Source organism: Falco peregrinus, chromosome 7, assembly GCF_023634155.1.
Source record: "Falco peregrinus isolate bFalPer1 chromosome 7, bFalPer1.pri, whole genome shotgun sequence".
NCBI lineage: Eukaryota > Metazoa > Chordata > Aves > Falconiformes > Falconidae > Falco > Falco peregrinus.
This window is the reverse complement of record NC_073727.1, coordinates 55298276-55306277: the sequence shown is the minus strand read 5'-3', so window position 1 is coordinate 55306277 and position 8002 is coordinate 55298276. Positions and strand designations below refer to the sequence as shown.

At 44.0% G+C, this 8002-nt stretch overlaps 1 protein-coding gene across 2 annotated transcripts in view; it reads left to right on the top strand.

Moving 5' to 3' along the window:
- The first annotated feature begins 274 nt into the window (after positions 1 to 274).
- The window catches only part of KLHL29 (kelch like family member 29), a 405699-nt gene continuing 397971 nt past the window's right edge, over positions 275 to 8002 (top strand). For both annotated transcript variants that reach the window (XM_055810705.1, XM_055810704.1), the window contains exon 1: positions 275 to 529. The gene's annotated coding sequence lies outside the window, so the exon portion shown is untranslated. The remainder of the gene's footprint in view (positions 530 to 8002) is intronic.

Genomic DNA, 8002 nt, shown 5'->3' with positions numbered 1-8002 from the left:
GCACAGCGGCGCGCTGCGGGGCCGCGGCGGGCGGAGGTGCCGCCCCCACACCCGCGCCCGCACCCGGGGAGCCCGGCGGGGCGGCCCCGCGGAGCCCGGGCGGCGGCGGCGGGGCCGGGGCAGCCTCCCGCGGGGGCGGCCGCGGGGCGTGGCCGGCGCGGCGTGCGGGGCGGGGCGGGCCGGGCTCCTCCGCCTCCCGCCGCCGCGGTGATTGGGCCGGCCCGCCCCCTCGCCCCGGCGCCCAGGCCGCCTCCCTCCCCGGCTAAAGCGGGCAGTAGGTGAGGGGAAGGCGGCCAGACGGGAGCATGGTCGTGGCTCCGCAGCAGCTTCCGCCGCCGCGCCGCGCCCCCCTGCCCGGCCTCCAGCGCGGCTCCCGGTGCCCGCAGCCGCGCGGGGCTCTGCGTTAGCGGCGGAGGCTGCGATGCACAAGCCGCCGCCTCCCGCCGCCGCGCATCCTCCCGCCGCCTGAGGACGCGGCCGCGCACCCCGCGCCGCTGGCCCAGGGCCACCTGCGCCCCCGCGGAGGGAGGTAAGCGGCGCGGCGGCTGCGCCCCCGCCGAGCTCCCCGCCGCCGCCAGCCGTGTCGGGCATCGCCGGGCTGGCGGCTGCCCTGCGCCTGCGCTCGCTGCCCGCATTAAAAACTTCCTGCGTGCCTCCTGCTGCCTGGGGGGTGCTGCGCGCGGAGCCGCCGGCGGATAATCACCTTACCGTGATGATTTTCTCTTTTTTTCCAGGATTTTTCTCGTGCCGGACCCCCCAGCCCCCCGCCGCGCACCCACAACTTCAGGCGCTCGCCCGCTCCCCGCCGCGGCTCGGGGTCGGCCGAGCCAGCCCCCCGCCCCCCCCCCCCCTCATTTCTCCCGGCCCCGGCGGGCGGCTGTGTCCCCGCGGACCCCCACCCCTCCGGGGGGTGGCCATCCCGGTGGATCCCCCCTTCCCACCCCCTGAGCCGCCCCCGAAAGTGCCTGGGAAGGGCTCGGCGCGCAGCCGGGCGGGCAGCCTGCCGCCCTCCCTGCCCAAACGCCTCGCCAGCCCCGTCGTCTCCCTGTGCCTGGAATGCGTTTCCAGCCCCCCCCACCCGCATCCTTTTACTCTTCCTCCCCGTGCGTGGTGTGGACGAGGAACTTCTCGGCACAATATTGCTTAAATATATACATATATATGTTTGCGTTTGCTTTTTTTTTTTTTTAAAGCAAAGCACTTGGTCCACGTTTCCCACGCCGTGCCTTGCCACGCCGTGTGACATTTCCCCGCCGGTGCGGGGTTTTGTTTGGCTGCTGCCGCTGGGGTTTTCTATTGATGGGTTGGTCTTGGGGGTTGTTTTGGGTTGTTTTAACTTCTCTCTGAGCCGAAGAGCTGTCTGCCGCCGGTAGGAGCACAGAGGTGCATCCCCTGGGTACCTGTTTTCAAGGGTCTCGCTTAGGATGGGAGAGAAAAGCTACTTTTTTTTTTTTTTTTTTTTTTCCCCTTTGACATTGAGTGGATGTGACTAGCTGCCCTTGTCATGTGAGGATGCATGTCCGTCGTTCCCGGGATTTTGGGTCCAGGTTCCTTTGCCTCCCTGGAGGGTGGAGAAAGGTCTGGAGGAATGGAGTTCTAGGGATGGATGGTATTGTTTTTCATACATTTCATAAATAGTGTGTACGCATAGTCTCTCAGATTATTTCCCCTCCCTCTGGCTTCATTTATTAAACTGAAAACATTCCTAGAACGCTAGAAATGGATTTATCTCCCCAATACCACCAAAAATTATGGAGCCCTGGTTATGTAGTTGGTTGCTTATCTTTTGTTTATTGTATGTGAAAACTGTTCGGAAAAAAATAACAGCGTTCTGGTAACTAGATTAAGGAGGATTTAATCACTTTTCCATCAATGAAGAAAAGAGGCATGCATGTTTGCTGCAGGCTTATTTTTTGTTTTAACGGAAGATTATGTAGAGTGTTTTTCTGATAAATGAAGAAACTTTTCTTCCTGATATTCCTTAAAACAACTCGGCAAGTGTGTGTCTGTGTGTATGTGTAGGCATGTGTGAGTCTCTTGCACTGATTTAAACGTGTTTATCAGCCTGTCCTTTTGAGGTCAATTTTGAGGGACTTAAAAAAGCAAACTACTGTAGTTTTAAGGTGACTGCAGAGAACAGTATTACTGTCTCTTATAATTAGCAATCTGCTGAAACTTTAAATCCTCCTTGATAGATATGATGACCTATGTGAGAGAAGGAATAGTATTCCAGCAAGTGCTTTTTTTTTTTTTTCCTCTGAAACAGAGCAACAGTGTGTCTTTTCTTTTTGTTATTGTTGTATTTTGGTTTAAACTGCTAATGGCTTTATTTTTTTTCCACATGGGGGGAAAAAATAAAGCCATATTTTACACTGACATTTATATGAGTCAAACTTCAGTTATGCTCAGGAGGTTGTTTAATCTTCTCTGAACAATGTACAAGGTTTTCTTTTTTGTTGTTCTCGTAACCTGTCCTTATTATGTGTGTTTATGGAACTTGTCTTCAATTTAAGATGAAATATGAGAGAGATGCAAATAATTCAGTGACCCATGAAGACTGATACTTAGCCAGCATATGTAAACTAAGTCTTTCATTGCCTTGTTTCATATAGATATCTTTTCCCATAACATCCATTTTGATGTTTCATAATAGAAACTGAATCATGCCTATGGTATTTTAATAGAAAATCAAAGTTCAGGGTTTGAGTTCTACCTCTTCTAAAATATGAAAGTGCATTGTGGTTTATTTAAAAGTCAAAAAACATCCAGTCATAGCAAGTAGTTGTCTTGCAAGTAATGCCCAGTAACAGTTTGGGTGTTTTGGTTTTTTTTTTTTGTTCATTTTCATTTAGCTTCCTGTAGAGGGTCTTAAATGAGCTCTGAAATACATACTGGGTTCTCGGACTTGAAAACTGCCAGACTTTCCGGTATTTGTTGTCTCCAGTAGCTTATGAAATGCGTGCGCAGTGTGTCAACCTTTCCCTTAACAACAAAACCTATGAGCAAATGTTCGGTGTGAATTATATTACTGAAATAAAATATTCTATAGTTGTCATGGTTACAAATAGAGGCAGGGTTACTGGTTTTCATCTGCATGTTGAGGAAGGGGAATCTAGTTTTGTCACTTTTTAATTACATTTCTAATAAGTGATGGTCGTACTTCAAGTACCCAATATATTAGATACATGGCATAGAGAATTAGATTTTGTCAAAGTCTTGCTGAAACGAAACAAAAAGTGGTAGTGTGCAGGAGCAAACCCTTTCTTGTTCATCTGTTTCTGAAGCAGAAATCTTGAGGGAAGAAAGTAACCACCTCTGTTTTGTCTCTTCTTCTAGATGAGCATGCTGCCAGGGTTGCTGCTCTTCAAACAATAATAAAAAGCATATAGTGTGTATGTTGAATAGAAAGCCTCTCAATGAAGGGAGAGAAAGACACAGATCCAGAAATTAAATACAATTTTTGAGTTACTGTGCACCGTATCTGGTGCTATCGCTTTTAGTGCCTGTTTGTGAGGAGAATGCATTATACCCAGGTTTGCTGTGCTCATCTCACCAGCAATCGTGCTTCGCTCCTGTGCATCCTTCTCCCAAGTTCTGATCCATTGTTTCCTTTTGAGTTGCTCCAGTTCAGCACTGCACTAAGGACTACTAGAATCAGGGCCTTAACTATTTGCAGTTGTTGGTGCTCCTCCCAATGCTGTTTCTCTGCTTCTCCATGCTCACCTGCAATTCAGTCTTGTCCATACCTACTTGTTTTCCTGACCTTTTAATTTGGTTCTGAAAACCAACAGACCCAGTTCTTCCAAAGCACAGGGGAAAAAAAATAAATGATGGGAGGCAGAATCTTTTTTTTTCCTTTTCTTTTTCCTTCCCTCCTTCTCTGTGTAGAGCCTCTGTGTGCTGTGGTGGAAACTTAGTGCAGCTTTAGTGGTGGTAAGGGAAAGTACTCCTGGATCTGTAAACGGAGAGAAAAATTTCAGTCTGTCCTCTCATGTTTAACCCCTGTCCCTTCCATTAGATCCCTGATGTGGCATTTATTTTTGGAATCTTAAAAGTGATCTGGAGATTTTTTTAATGTACTTCTAAGTTTTGGTGTCTAATACTTTCATTTTTTTAGCATTCCTTCTTTAACTTTAGGTTGAGCATAGCATTACTCAAGTTCCTGCAGTGACTTGTCTACTAACTACACTGATGTGCTGCCATAGGCTACGGACCCAGGGGAGCCCAGACACCTGAAGGCCTGATCCTGAAGCTGCTGTTTGCAGAGCATCAACTTCATAGTGCACCACAGAGGTCTACATCATTTTCAGATCATTAATTCTTTGTGCTGTAATTGAGACTTTTAGCTAGCTAAAATTCTCAGCATGGGTTAGTGACTTATTTTGGTCCTTCAGCTTTTTTTCACCCTCCAGATCTTCCATTTTGTAATATTTGGCCTTGCAGCGTGCTGACTCAGTAACCTTAAATATGAGATAGTGTCATTAGATTCTGTGATTTATTTGTGTATTTAATCACTTTCTTAATGTACTCATCTCTTGACAGAAGAAATACTGTATAAATACCCATTTCCTAAAGCCCATAAACATACATGGGGTAACATTCCTTTAGAGATACTTGCGGGTACTTGATACCATGTATTAACCCTTTGTCACTTTTTTTTTTTAAATTTCCCTTCTGGTTTTGTGTTAGCTTGCCTGTTGTGGGAAAGGGTTTTAGCATCCCTTTATGCAGTTAACTGTTTTATAAAGTTACTTGTAGGAAGATGGAGCTCCTATGCGAAAGCTGAAGACTGTCTCCTCAAGAAGTAATGTGCCAACAGCAACTCCAAGTGTGAGGCTGTATGAAACGTAAACAGCTTTGACATGCTGCTGTCACTGTTATGTTTCTTTTGTTACCAAAAGTACAAAGAACTCTTCCTCAGCTATAAAGAAAGAGATTAAAAGGAAATAGATTAGAAATCTCTTATAGGAGTGCCTTTCTGTCAGATTTCTTAAAAATCTACGCATGTCACAGGGTGTGAATACGCGCTGCTTACCTGTTACGGTTAAACCAGAACTGGGCAGACCTGGGACAAGAGATGCCCCCAGAAGCCTTCCTGATGCTGTTGTTATGTAGCCGGTTACCTCTGTGCTGTCTTGACCATCTGATAAATGACAGTAATGGAATTCCTAGTCACATTCTTCCATAAATAATTTTATGTTGTGGATTAGAATGTCTGAAACATGGGACCATTTTCCTTAATTTTTATGTGCTGCTTTTTTCATCTGTGGTGCTTAGCTCTAGGTTTTCAAATATCCTCAACTTGTATTTTTGCTATAATTGGCATCAAAATCAGAAAAACACACTCTTTTTAGTAGTCTTAAGCTTCAGGTAATTCATGGTGCTGGCTTGCAGTAGTAATAGTGATTCACTGAAGCAGTCTGCTTGAACTACAAAGACAGACTTACTTTAAAATGAAAAAGTGTTTCTTTCGTAGCACTTTCTGTTTTTGTTTTCAATTCCCTGCCATCCATTACAATATGCTGTATGACATGATACGGGTGCTAGGGCTTCTCTTCAGGTTTGGCTTGGCATACTGGAAGACATGAATGTACAGTTCTTGGGTTTGTCTTTAGTTTTAAGACTAAACTCTACATAAATACAGGTAATGTGCAATTTGATTGAGACCAGATTATTTCTAAGGACGTGTTTTGGAATTTTTTCTGTGCAATAGTTTCCAAGAAAATCTGCCACTGATGCAAGCCCTCTGCAACATTGCTGTTAACTAAAAACTGTTAGGGGTGTGTGTGTGGTAGTTCAATGGACTGTCAATGTAGTTGAGAGATTCTGTGAAGAATCCCTCACATTCATACAGAGGTATCTGAAGCAATAAGAGTGTCCTGCAGCAGGTCTCATAAACTCAAGATGTGCCTAATTTGTTGAGCTGGACTTCATTCATGCATCTCTTGATAACTTTGAACTTTGAGAGAGATGCTCATTATCAGTCTCCACGTTTTTTAAACAACAACAAAAGAACCCACCCCACAACCATGATCTACGTGGTAATGCAGTTAGTAGAAATACTGCGTTTAAAGTGTGCTTTAAGAGCTTTTGCTTCAGACTCTTCTTGAAGTCTGTGCTGATGAATAATTAATATTTAAATCAGTTAATTCTGATCAGTTCTGCTTTGTCAGACCTTGTTGTAGAATCTTGGTTTTTGGACTGCAGAAACAATGCTGATGGATTTGCAGACTGCAGCGTGCTGTAACTACCCAAAGAAAGTTACTCTTCTCAGTCTGAGGCTTAAACATGCTGTTTTCCTTAGAGGGAAAAGAATTTAAATGGTGTTAGTTTTTCCAGCCACAGGTAAACTCCAGATCAAAAGAAGAGAGGAAAAAGAATTCAGAAAGATCTTCATCATAATCATGTGATATGGAGTAGCTTAAAGTAGATGCAGCTGTGTTTGCCTGTGATTTGGAAAAAATATATATATTGCAAATTCTGGTTGACTTGTAGGCACCTGAATTCATTAAATGATTCCTAACATATTGTGTACTTCAAAAATTTAATTTTTAACTTTCTTTTGACTTTTATTGTCTCTTGCATGCCAAGAGTGGAACAATGCCAAATTGGAACACTTCACGTTACAAAATGTTGTCAAGTATATATATCTGTCTGGAAGATACTTTTGAAACTGTATGAGATGCTACAGAATAACTTAACTTAAGCAACATCTTTTTGAGCTTACTCTTTACCCCTTCATAAAGTTTAGGAAGGGTAGGGAGAAGTTGCTAATTCTGAGTGAAGCTTCTTGTGTTTTGGAATGAAGGACAGAGCATAAAAATATATGTATATGTAAAACATATGAACAAACTTAACTGCATCAACCTATAAATGGAAACAGCTCCTTGATGGTGCCCATATGCTGAAGTATAGCAATCTACTGGTAGCGGGATGGGTCGGCAGAGATGTTGAGCTGAGATGTGATGCTGTTGTTGCTGAGAGTATCAAGGCTAGGAACTCTGAAGGCAATGGTAGTTGGTTCTTCTGGTTTGGCCTTCCCCCCCCCCCCCCCCCCCCTTCTGCTCTACTTTGAATGACTTGTTTCAGTAAATTGTTTTGGAGGCTATAAGGGGTATCTCAGAAGGACTCTGAATGACAGAAAGAAAAGGACAGAAGAAACTCTTTTTTCTCTAAAACTGTACAGGTAGTGGTAGTCCCTGGAACAGGCAGCCATTTCTAGCAGGTAGGAATAAATGGCTGCTTGATTGTATGGCACTGGTTATATTTTAAGATTTCTCTTTAAGAAATGGGAGGTTTATATATGTAACTGCTTCAAAGATGGAACTTTTTTCTTCCTCATCCTCCCTTTTCACTTAGGAGTAGGAGTAGATGTAACAAAGCTTATCCAGATGTTTTCCACCATGACTGGACTTCCCTGCTTTTCCTTCCAAACAGTGGGTTCCCCTGCAATTTCATAAACAGTGTGATAGATTACATCTGAAAAGCCTAGATAGTACCACAGATGCTTTAGTCAGGCCTATTCAGAATAGAAATACCAGGTACAGTAAGGGTATTGTGTGGTGAGAGGTTATGAAAAATTATGTACTTTGTTTCTTTAGGAAAAGTGTGAAAAAATGTGCAATTAACACTTCCAGGTCATCTCTGACAAATTTGCTAATAAAATGCAAAGTAAAATGTTAAATATACTGCACTGCCCTCTTTATTATGCTATTTTTTGCTGATTGTATGAGGAAAGGATATATTAAACAGAACTCGCTGTTCTGAGTGTGTCTTCCCTTCCTTCTCTTCCCCACATTATTTCACATTTCTAAACATTGAGCATACCAATCAATATTCCATTAAGAGGAGAATTAACCTGGGAGAAGCTCGCATGTATTTGCATGTGGTAGCTTATTTCTTGGTCTGTGGCTTTATGTTGCCTTTCCCCCATGTCATGTTTGTTGTTTTCTTTTTTTTTTTTTTTTTAAAAGACTACTCCAAATATTTGTGCAATTACTTC